This window comes from Thermobia domestica, chromosome 15, assembly GCF_964235325.1.
Source record: "Thermobia domestica chromosome 15, izTheDome1.hap1.1, whole genome shotgun sequence".
In the NCBI taxonomy this organism is placed as follows: Eukaryota; Metazoa; Arthropoda; class Insecta; order Zygentoma; family Lepismatidae; genus Thermobia; species Thermobia domestica.
In genome coordinates, this window is record NC_137468.1 from 189,979,837 (window position 1) to 189,992,966 (window position 13,130).

Here is a 13,130-nt window from a genome sequence, read left to right on the forward strand (position 1 = left end):
CTAACTACTTAACAATCTTTGTTTCTAAAACAATTATACTGCATTATTCTGATAAAAATTACCAGAATATTGAAAAAATTATTCTACTCGCCAAAAACACCCCCCTTCCTACATTCCGTATGTAATTAGCATTCAGAGAATTATTTTTAACACACTTGCCAATAATGCATTTCTAACCTTATTCAATGCTTATACAAACATATAACAATTCTACTCCGAGTAATTTGTGCGATCAAAACTAAAAATTAGATTTAATGAAGTTATATTATTACATCTGGTAACATGAATTACTATTTAACGTTTATAATTCCTGTCAAAATTACTTCTTTCATTCTTTATTCATCCGTTTCGTATACTATCAGCCAGGCAGTATAAAAGACTTATCAAATAATATTAAGATGTTTAAGTATAATTGATATTATATTAATTTTATGAAGTATCACCTAAATCTTCATTAATGTCATAATCCATTTTGTTACGTAAAAACCTGAACAGTTCATTTTTGAATTTCGGTATGGTTTTGATATGTTATATGTTATGAATTTCGGAAATGTTACACGTTGTGTGGCACTATCGAGTGTTTCTAGAATAAATCAGCAGCTTCTTCTTCTCTATTGCATCACACATTTTCTAGGATAGTTATTAAGGAAGCTGATTTGAAATACTAACACATTACGCTATATTGTCAATTTAATTGGCCTAACTATGCACCTTAATATAGTCCAAAACTGAATATCTTTCTCCGTAATTAGTAACGTCAAAATGATTAACTTTATTACCTTTTTCGCTTGTCTGATGATTAAATTTTGTTCGATGTCATTAATTACTTCGTAAATTTAGTACCTTTAGGGTTTGACCTGCATAATTAAACCTAAATTTTTTACGTACGATTTTCAATAAAAGTTACGATTGCTTACAGGTAAATTACAGTACCCGTTACCGGAGATATTAAATCAATGTGTTAATGAAAACAAAACAAATCTTGCAGTTTTACCTATTCGCAAAGCACGTCAGGTTAATTACTGTATCGCTGGGCCAATTTCAGAAAATGTACCAGATGAACTGGAGAATTTATTATGGTTTGTGAGATAGAGGGAGTGAAGGTCAGGTGAGGGGAATATTAAAGTTAAGAAAATAATTGTTCTTGTTAGTTGTTTTTGATGTTATAAACGGAACTATATGTACAGGCGGAAGGGACTATTTGGCGGAGATTATGATTTCTGAGAAATGCAGTATGGAAATTGTGCTTAAATGACAAGATTGTAACATATCGTATTTGAGTTTTTTCGAGTTATAGAAAAATAAGAAGTGCCAGTTGTTGAAATTGTGTCAAAGGCATTGTCTACTAAACTGGCGAAGAGTTTGTCGTCAGTGTAGAAACGAATTCAAACTACAGAAAAGAAACTAACCAACCTTAATCTAATCTAACCCATTTGTCATCAGTGTAGAAACGAATTCAAACTACAGAAAAGAAACTAACCAACCTTAAGCTGGATCGCTAGTCACCTTTAGGGTAAAACTTTCTCACTAGATGGCAGAGCTCATTGCGATACATGCGGTGTTGCCACATAAGTTACGGTTAGAAAAGTGTTTAGACACGGCCGCATTTTATACATGATTTACAACAAAGAGAAATGAGATCTTTTTTTCCATTTTACTCAATACTGCCTGCTTTAAAATATGAATTAATTATATTCATTGATCAAAAGTGATTTTTAACTTATGAAACGTTATGTGTACCTCTCAAACTAGATGTCTTTACGGTGCAGATTAAGAATGCCTATACTAATAAAAAATCATTACATAAATATCATCTTTTGTACAAAACAGACTCTCAGTACGCTCAAAAATGGTGTTTTATAAGCCTAGTTGTAATCCTTGGTGTAAAATTTATCTCTACTTTAGAGATTTAATATATCATGGCTAAAATCCCCCTGTTTTTTGGCCATAGAGCAAATCAATTTTCATATAAGAGGAAATCATATCATTTCTATGGTAATAGTTTCTTAGAAAACGGCAGTTAAACGTTATACATTTATTTATAATTACATGCCCCTACGGTGCAGATTAAGGATACGTGTACAAATACAAAATCATTACCTAGGTAGATAGGACAAAACATATTCTTAGTAGGTTCAAAAATGTTATTTTATAGGCGAAGTTGCAATCCTTGGAGCAGCTTTACTTTAGGAGCTTAAATATCATGGCTAACATTTCAGCGTTTTTTTGGCAAAATTCGACTCAAACTGCATTTAGGGGTAACGAAAACTACTTGCATGGTAAAATTTTCTTTGGAAATTACAAAAATATACGTTTATCTATGACTAGATGTCTCAAAGGTGCAAATTAAGAATAAGTATCCAAATACAAAACCATTAAACAAATCCGATCTTTTCAACAAAACAGACTTAGTTCCTTCAAGCGTGGTATTTTGTCACTTGTATTCCCGTGCAGGTATTTTGTAAGTTGCGTTCCCCAGTGCATATATTTTGTAAGTTGAATGTCTTAGTGTAACTTTACTTTAGATGGCATAATTATGAGGCCCGTATCTAGGGGGGTCTAGGCGGGCCGGAACCTCCTAAAATTTTCACAGTAGGCTTGCAAATGAACTATAATATTGTTGGATCGAGCCCCCTCTAACTTCAGCCGAGCCCCCCCCCTACAATTTTGGATTGGCTTCCGGGGTGATAATCATTATGGCTAAAATTTCAGCGTTTTCTGGACCAAACATGGCTACGTTAAATGAAAACTATCACCAACTTTTACTAGGTTGCTTACTTACATACAGATTTGTTCCACAATCCAGGTGAAATGAGGAAACTGAGATAGGGCTTTATGCAGAGTCGTTTTGACGTATGATTAGCGTCGTACTAAAGGCCTGACTACTGCAGGAAACATATGTTAGTCGAACTCTTTGGTAATCACGCGTCAGAATGACTTTGCGTAAGTTCTCGCAGCGAGTAAAACGACGCGATTAGCACGGGTGTTAGGGTGCCGAAGGCGCTATTTGAATTTTTCTAGTTTAATATTCCACGATTATAGTCTGTATCTAAAAGGGGCAGTGATGATGATTATCGAAATGGTGGACTGAAGAAAGTGGGAAAACATCGAGAAAATCCACGCACACTATGGGTTCTACAGGAAGTCTTCCTGGTGAAAAGTGGGATCGAACCAGCGATCTCGTGCACCAGAGGTGATCTACCTACCAAGCTATTTACAGCTAATTTTATTAAAATCTACTAGTATATTTAACCTACTTCATTTCTTCATGTGTTTTGCCAGTATTTGCTTTTGAACCTTGATTGCTGTACTTCATATATCACATGATCTTCAACAATAATAAGCTCAAGTATGAATTCTGTGATTCTTGTTTATAGTGGCATATATTCAAAACAATTTCACGCTATCTTTTAGTACTGGTTTATACTTGATACTATGCACACCTTAAGATAATAACAGTTCCGAATAAGAACACTTTTAGCCAGAAACACCCGCAAGATTTTCCCAAGGCCGGGGAAGTGGCAAAAGCCCAACATACATTGATGCGCATAACGCATGATGCAAAACAATTATTATTCAGGCATATTGCATATCTTTGTGGACTACATTAAATAGGTCTATATTAAATATTCTAGTAGGTGTAATCAAATATAATGTTCCTTCATGTGTGTTTCTGGGTAAAAGCGTTTTCAAACAACCAAACACTTTTCGAAAATGCAGGGTAAAGCGATTGTCCCCTTGCCTCCACTGCGTACGCTCATAATCTGATCGTTGACAGAGCATACGGGTCTGTTGTTTTACTCAATGGTGTCATTCACCTAGTTCGCCCGAACCGGTTATTAAAATTTCTCAGGTTCTTGGAACCGGTTGTTAAAATCGTATCTCCACTTCCTATCCGGTACTTACGGAAACAACAATTTTCTAGTGTTACGAGGTGTCAAAAAACCTTTAAAACTTACAAAAAAGGAAAATATTGAGAGAGCATGGAACAAATGAATTTCATTTTTCTACATAATCTACTCTACGCTCAATATAAGTTTCCCATTACTTCCAAAGTGTCCCAATGCCTCTAAAGATTTTCTTATTGGATACGCAATCAGTCATACACCATTCGTTGCACCTCTTCCTCAGATTGCAACTTCTTTATCTTTAGTGCCTTTCACCACTGAGGCGAGATTCGGTACGAAAGGAGGATGAAATTAAGAATTTCATTGATCGCAGCCATTGCACAGGCAGTAGTATGAGGCCAAATATTGTTATGTTATAGAGGAAATTTGTTTTCAGAAGTCCGTGTTACTTCGTATAGTAAGTTTAGGACCTTTTTGGAGATCGGAATACAAGATATTATTGACTATGCGTTCCCTATGCTGTAACGCTCCAAAATGCCACCCTTTTGGTCCCAGAAGAAAGTACTAACTTCCCTGTAGATGGTTGTGTCCGATAATGGATACTGCCATTGCATTCTTTCTTTCTTACTTACGGAATGTAGTAGTGCACCCATGTTTCATACCCAGTAACGAATCTCTTCTGAAAGTCACTACCTTCTCGTTTACAGCGTAGCAAAATCTCGTGATACATCAACACATCGCTGCTTCAGTTCGTCTATCAACTGGCGTGATACCATCCTGGCACACACATTCCCAAATCTGAGTACAGCGTGGATAACAGAGTACAGATTGAGTAGTGGGTGGAGTACAGATTGAACAGAGTACAGAGTGAGTGGAGTACAGATTGAACAGTGACTTATGCCAATGATTGTAGCTACTTCACCCAGTCATTCTGCATTGCTCCTTATCACACTTCCAATTTACATAGAGCAAAACGGTAAGCGATAACAGGAAATTATTTGTTGATATAGATTCAGCGTCCCAAGCATGGGTTTCATCTCCGCTCCTTATTCTTATGTTGAAACCGCAAGCGGTAAACGTATCACTTACAAATCGGAATTCACGGGCAATATTCGTCAGAATATTGGATCAATAAGAGCTAGACATAGATCACCCACTTCTGGTGGGTCAGGTTTTTGGCTGTATCCCAGCTCGCGCCAAGTGAGCTTTGTGGTGAACAAACCATGAGCGGAGTTTCTTCCGGGTCCCTCCCTTTTTTTCATTCAACTATTTCATTCGTTGTCATCATCACCTTCTATCTTTCCTTCGAAGCACAATGATAGGACATTACAGAAAAAAACATTCATGTCTCTCGATTATGCCATATAGGTTAAACGAGACGGTGATGATAAGAATGAATTAAATGATAGAATGAGAAAGTAGGAGCACAAAGAGAAACTGAGAAAATCCACACACACACACACACGGTGTGTCCACCAAAAAGCTCACCTGGCTAAGCTGGGATCGAACCAGTGACCCCGCATACAAGATGTCAATGCTCTACCACGGAGTTACTGCAGCTCCGGAGAAGAAAAAGGATTTCTACATGAGTGGTTGCGTTTCTCAAGTGAAGCTATAGGGTCTGAATACTTTCTTTTCATTAAAAAATAAAAAAAAAACAATTCAAGCTTTACGGTTTTATGAATTTTTAAGTACTAACTAGAGAAGGTCGCGGGATATTACTCTGACTTCGTTTCGATATTATGCTCAGTTGACGCCTTTTCACATATGAAACAGTTAGGCAACCGAAGAAATCCTCGGTCGCAAGCGTGTTCGAATTATGAGCGTTAAAAGTTCAAAATTGAACAGATTTTGCAGAAAGTTTGAAGAACCATTTCTTGAGATAGACGCTTCAGTTTTGATATCAGGGAGTTCTCCTGGATACCCAACACAGTAGTAAGTTCAAAACGTATGCATTTTGCAAGATAAGGGCAATTATTTGGAATGGTGTGAAGGGTAATGGCGTCTTATACCATGCAAATTGCCTCCCATTTGACATACTGGGTCAACCAGTGGTAAAAGTGGATCTGAAAGGATGGGAGGATGGTAGGTAGCGGCATGACGCCACGCCGTTCCCCTGCCTATCTATACCCATTATAGTTTTTTTCGGAACTGGGGGACGCCTTAGCTTTCATTCGAGGTGGGGGTACGGCGTCCGCTTTTTTCCTTCACTTTTACCCCTGGGGCCAATAGGCTAATAAAATGTATTTGATACTCCTATTCGACTATATTGTCATTCAAATATCACTTTCCTGTGTCGCCACCTTCAAATTGAACAATCACATTTGTCTTGGGAACGGTTGTTTGCTAGGCGTGCAAAATTCAATGAAGAACGACGTGATATTCATACTTAAGCTTATGATTATCTATATTGTTGCTCTTCTCAGGCCCGTATCCCTAGGGGTCTAGGGGGCCGGGATCCCCCTAAATTTTTACTGCTCCCCTAAACTTTTCACGATAAGCTTACAAATGAACAATAATATGGTGATGAACTATAATATGGTTAGATCGGCCCCCCTAACTTCTACCGCTCCCCCGCATTTTTGGACTGACTACTGGCCTGGTTCTTCCCCTTCTGTAGCTAGGTCCAAACAGCTCGAGCAGCGCCAGACAGGCTTGCCCTGTCGCGGTACTCCGAATCCTGTCGGCCTATGCTTATGCATCGCAGAATACGGTGTTCTAATACATCATCGCTAGCCATGTGCTTAGTTTTCAGCAATTGGAATGTCGATTATGGGGAAATATTGGTCAAACTCAAGGAAATATTTTAAGATATTCAACGAGAAAATAGACCAAAAAATTTAAAGAAGGAAAAAAATGGTTAGCGGGAATGTGCGCTCAAAGTTGTGAACTAGATGACTTTTATTCTCGAGAAAACCGCTGTTTTAATACATCACCTCTAGCCGATTGTTTGTTTTTTGGTCACATTTCTCGCGAAATACCATAAAATATTGTCTGAAGTTTGGCCACTATTTTCAAACAATCGCCATTGAAATCCGTTGAAAATTTTAAAAAATAGCTAGCGATGAAATATTGAAACACTGTCTTCCACAATGGATACCATCATGTCCATGAGTTTTTTTGGGGTACTCCTGTTTCCTCCCTTCTTATCATTCCATCAATTCTTCCATCATCATTCACTTGCCTTAATCATAGTCTTCCTTAGCCTAAAGGGTATAATCATCGGATGTTAAACTGAAATATTTCATTTTTTCCACAACGCGCAGAGGCCGGCTGGCTTGTGTCGCGTTAAAGTTAGTCCCGCGGCAAAGCGTTTCGGAGACACATGTCATTGTTTAATGTTTAGATGGCCACACAGAAAGTGACATTTGAATGACAATAGAGTTGGTTTCAAATAAATTTTATTAGCCTATTTATCCGGTGTGCCAGATAGGATGCAATTTGCAAGTTGTAAGACGTAATTACCCTTCATCTCTTCCCCAATAAATTCCCTTATCTTGCAAAATGCGTACGTTTTGACCTCACCATTCCGTCGAGTACCCAAGAAAACACCCCAATACCAAAAATGAAGCGTGTATCTAAAAAAATGGTTTCTTCAAACTTTTTTTTTTCAAAATCTATTAAATTTTGAAATTTTAACGTCCATAATTCGAACAAGCTTTCGAACGAGGATTTCTCCGGTTGCCTAATTGTTTCATATGTAAAAAGGAGTCGACTGAGCATAGTATCAAAATGAAGCCAGAGTAACACCCCACGACCTTCTCTAGTAAGTGGAATTAATTACTATTTTCCACTGACGGGTTCAGAAACGGGTATGTATGAAAGCTCAAAAACATATATAAATTATTTTCAAGATATAATATTTTACCTAAGCAAAATGAGTTTCAGAAAAAAGAAAGAAAGAAAGAAAAGAAAAGAAAAGAAGAAAAAGAAAGAACACATATTACATATTTAACCTGTTCAAAATGATCGCCAAAATAAACTATCTTCGTATTACACGTGTGTATAATACTTACGTGGAAACAAACAGTTAAAAATTGAAAAGCGCTTAGCTGTTTCTTCGAATTTTTCTCCCTTTCTCTTCGCTTCCCTTGGCTCTTCGATCTTTTACTTTGAGTTGGATTCTTCTCTTTTGTGCATGATTCCTTCCGTTTCCTTATTTTCCACTTTTATTATTTGTAATAGTTTTGTCACAGTTCACAAGTTCCGCCTCTGGACTTCAAACGCTAACAAGGAATTGCCCTACTACTGTGACTGCAATAATACACATGTAAGTTTGGCAACGAAGCATTATGGCGTCCTGCATAAGCAGGAGATTCAGCCGCTAAAACTATTTCCGTAAACACAAAATAATATTTGGATAAAATGTAAAACATAACACGAAAAACGGTAATATAATATTCATGTTTCGTAATGAGACAACTACTTGTAAAATAATTTATGCTTGTAAGGAAATATTTCGTAAAACTGAGCACAGGAGTAGCAAAATCTAACAGCAAGCGCCATCTTGCGTACTCATCTTAAGACTGATCAAGTTTTCCTCTTATATTTTACTTTTTTAGCTAACAGAATACATAAGCACAGAAAATAGTATCTCATATTGTAGCTGACGCATAACTCTATTTTATAGTGTAATACTTATAATATGTGTCATTTCTTTACGCGTTGGTTAAGGCAATAAACTAATGCTTATACTGACTTCCGGGTGGTGATCCACCTTAATCTAATCTAACCCAATCTCCCATAAATTTGTGCAACACATAAGCCACGCATACAAAGTGTTCTTCCACTATACCCTTTATGTGTATACCCACCGCCGCTGACGTCCCTACGGACGAATCCCATTGCTACCGCTCGGGCACCCCTGACTCGGTTAAATATCATTCGTGCTTTTAAGTGGCCACTAAGCACACGTTGGTTCGCGTTCTATGCACTATTTTTATGTCATATGTTCATACCGTATTTCAAACAATAATCACTATCAAATGCGCCAAGATCACAACGTAGTGTTTTGGGGAGAAACTAAATCGATTTTGATCTGATCCAGCTATACAGCAGTAATGCCGGTACTTCGGTCAATGTTGAGTTTTTTTTTTTTTTTTTTTTAATTGAAAGTGTTAACACTTTTGCTAATTTCTGCGAATACTAGATTAGGTTAGGTTAGATTTGGTATTTTCAATTACCACTTACCCTAAGCTAAACATTTTGCTTCCTTAATCTAAATATAAACCCGTACTTCTTCCATATCACACGAAATGTATTTCATCACTTATGTATCTTGATATTTTTAATAATTTAAAGCAGCATCGTCGTGTATAACGAAATATAAGGATGCTAGAGAATTGGATGCAAAGTAGGATAGCATGGTATTGTTTTCTTGTAAACTACATCAAAATCATAGGCTATACAAAACTTGGCAGAATAAAAACGAAAGTCGCTGAAAGTTATTTTAAGACATTTTCAATGTAATTACTTAATTTCCATTTACCAAAGAATTCAGTAAACTTACTGTAAATTAAATATTGTTAGCTCCAATACATGTGAAGTATTTTTATGAAATGAATTAGCTTTGGAACAATATATTTGTGTTCGCGATTACGACTTCCGTGTTACTCTTTTAAACTTTCCAACTTGTAAACTTTCTTCTTCTTCTTCTTCAACTTCCGCACCAGTATAATGACCCAGGCTGGAAATGCCTTTGGGTAGTTATTAAGAGTATTAAGCGTATAATTTCTCTTCGTCTCTATCTATATAAATAAAATAAAACTGAAAGTGACTATGTTTGTGAATTATTAAATCTTGAACCATCCGACCGATCTCGATTAAATTTTCAACATAAATAACGATCGGGCCTTGGAAATCTTTTATAATTTTACATCGACGGTGCAACTTTGGGGTTGGGGAGGAGAATATCTACCTATCTATCTATCTATCTATCTATCTATCTATCTATATATATATATATATATATATATATATATATATATATATATATATATATATATATATATATATATATATATATATATATATATATATATATATATATATATATATATATATATATATGTCTGTGTGTGTGTGTTTATTTATTTATTTATTTTGTGTTCAAGAGACCACAGTATTGTACATTTGTACATGCGGAATAGAACATGTCAAATACTATCAAGGCCTTATGCAGAGTCGTAATGACGCGTGATTAGTGCAATACTAAAGAGTTCAACTAACATATGTTTCCTGCAGGTAGTCAGGCTTTTATCGTGGTGCTAATCATACGTCAAAACGACTCTGCATAAGGCGGTTATTGTCTATATAATAAACTACTACTCTAGGCCTTATACATTACATTAGTCTTACAACGTGATACATATGTATACATAGAAATATCATACCTTATCTATTCATCTACCTGGTTTTATTCATAGTGCGATAATCTGTAGTTTTTTTCTTTACGTTATGCTATCTTTATTTAGTATTTAGAAAACACGTATTGAAGACATTTGATTATAATAATATATAAATAAGTATGTAATAATAAAATAAATACCTTCCTATTGATTCATACAACTACAAGTTTCTAGGTTGAGCATGTTCATAAAATTCCAAGACAGTATAAAAGCAGTGCTCTTGTAAAGTACTTTGTTAGTCTTTGTTTTAAAGGGTGATCAGATTTTGAGTTTCTTATATATATATATATATATACAGAATGTTGATTAATTCGTGTGTCATTTTCATTTGTTCACTGTGCAAAAGTGGTACGAGATAAAGCCGTGGATTTTGGTGTAACTTTAGATCAAGGACATAAGTTTTATTTCGCCATAGAGGCATGTCACTTGTACGGAAGGTTGAAGAGATATAGGGTCAAAGATCAAATTTTTTCCTTATGGGACTCCAATGTTAAATTCTGAAAGAGCCTGAAAAAACGTAAATCGAAGTGATAACAAAGAAAAAGCTGTATGGTATGTTTCTATGTCGCAAGCCGACCAAATATACGTCATTCAAGTGTCAAGGTCAGAGGTCACGGTCAGTTCAAGGTCACAGGTCATCTTGACAATCCACTTGAATACACTAAAAAACAACGCGAAGTCCGGACCTCATCGTGTCAAATGGGTTCTTAATGTGACCTGTGACCTTGATTTGACAGTGACCTCTGACGATGACACTTAATTGACGCATATTTCTTCAGAACTCCCTACATACCTAAACGTGCGTCATCTTAGTTATGATCAAAGATATTTGTATGAAATATGTCAATCTGTCATAAGAGGAGGCTGTGATAAAAACGTAGCAGATAAGAAACTTAGGAAACTTGCGCATACTCGCTGGTCAACAATAGCTTTCAGACGTTTGCGTATATATATATATATATATATATATATATATATATATATATATATATATATACGCCAAATTCTTGAGAGGAGCTCTAAACTCTCGTAAAATTTGTAGTAAAAGTATATGCACCAGTGTGGTTCAGCATAAAACTGAAACCTCTTGCCAAATACGGAGCTTAACATTTGTTCTTGACCATAAGACTTTCGAGATGTTTGCAAGAACCATACAAGACTTTTGGCAACAGAGTAATTTCCAGAAATGCATTCTATGCGAATTCTGAAAATATTCTTATTGCTATGATCGGTGACTACAGATCAGCTACGCGAATCCTTGCTGCCGATAAAATCCTCAAATCCAGAAAACAATGTAAACGTTGTGAAACTCGTTCCTTCCAAGTGCCAGTGTTAAAATTTGAGGCTAGTAATTACACAGAAATGATAAACTAAAATGGGTGTAACAACGGAACCACCAATACTGACTCATATCACAGACGATAAATTGCAAGAAATTTGTTCTTGAGAAAGTACAAGAGTTGGCATCCCTGAGCTTCCATGTTATACGCAAACAGTGGAAGATTAGTGATAATACTTAGTGTAGGTTCTTCGTCAGTATGTGGGCCACGTGATATTTCTTTATTCGTTCCAAATTTGACTTAAGAAAATACATGACTACTTTTCAGATAAAGTCGCAGTATTTTGCTTGAAGACGTGAATGGAATTTATGAAACATTCAATCTAATACTGGTGGGTAAGTGGGTGGAACTCGACGGCAGGCACCTCCATGTGGTGACTTCTGGGTTGATGTAGCTTGTAACATAGAATATGGACTTCATAGCTTTAGAAATCCACCTGGATACGACAACTAATCTTAACACCTTCAAATTAGCCTCCTTCAAGCGAAGAGCTGCCTAATAATTACTCAAATGAATAATAAACCTGTAATTATTATCAAAACCTATCAAACTTCTACACATTGCGCCCCTGCTAAAGAATATTTTAGAGAATTGAAATTTCCGGTGGTAAAGTACGACAATATGATGAAACTTTTGCCCTATATCCGAATTCGAATTTAAAAAAAAAAAAAATTTGGGCTCTTTTCACTCATTTATAAAATCTATCAAACTTAAGGCCCATTGCGCCCCGGCTAAACATTATTTTAGAGAATTGAAATTTTGCATGGTAAAGTACTACGATATGATGCAACTTTTGCCCCTATCCAAAATCGAATTTCGAAAAAAAAAAATTTGGCCTCTTTTCACTCCACCCTAATATATATTCCTTCTGCATCTAAATGCTCCCCCCTCCCAAATTTACAGAGAAATCGGCGCTCTTGGCTGAAAACTTATATTTTATTATCCATTTCTTACGTGCGAGAGAAAAACATTGTCAATTTTAATATTGCCGACAACTTTAGTAATTTTTTTTTCAGTTTTTGGGGCCCCCAAGCCTAGAGGCCTCTCTGAAAGCATTTATTACTCAGTACTGAATACCTATATTGTTATTCAGTCTTATATGTGGGAAAAAATTATTGTCAATGTTAAAATTGCCAGCAATTTTAGTAAAAAAAAAGAATTGTTTTGTTTTGGGCCACCCCAAGCCTATAGAACCATTTCTTATGTATGAGAAATAATCATTGTGGTGAAATTCCAGATGATTAGTAACTTTCGTAACATTTTGGGGGGAGCGAAACCCAGGGGCCCCCGCTAAATCCGTTTATTACTCGGCACTGAATACTTATATTCTGTTATTTATTTCTTATGCGTAAGAAGTAATCATTGTGAAATTTTTGATTATGAGTACTTTTGGTAACATTTTTGTTTTTGGGCCCTCCAAGCCTAGGGATCTACTGAACCCGTTTGTTACTCAGAATTGAATAGGTACTTATATTCTGTTATTCATTTCTTATCTGTGATAAATAATCATTATGAAATTTCAGATTACTAGTAAT

The 13,130-nt window shown here is 35.9% G+C and overlaps 1 protein-coding gene across 5 annotated transcripts in view; it reads right to left on the minus strand.

The window, feature by feature from the left end:
* The window catches only part of LOC145671414 (uncharacterized), a 47,979-nt gene extending 38,467 nt beyond the window's left edge, over positions 1-9,512 (minus strand). For 3 of the 5 annotated variants that reach the window (XR_014128523.1, XM_081740585.1, XM_081740582.1), the window contains exon 1: positions 9,358-9,512. The gene's annotated coding sequence lies outside the window, so the exon portion shown is untranslated. Of the gene's footprint in view, positions 1-7,864; positions 8,103-9,038; positions 9,332-9,357 lie in introns of those variants that run through there. The other 2 variants (XM_081740583.1, XM_081740584.1) reach the window with 2 other exon arrangements.
* Between the last annotated feature and the right edge of the window lie 3,618 nt (positions 9,513-13,130).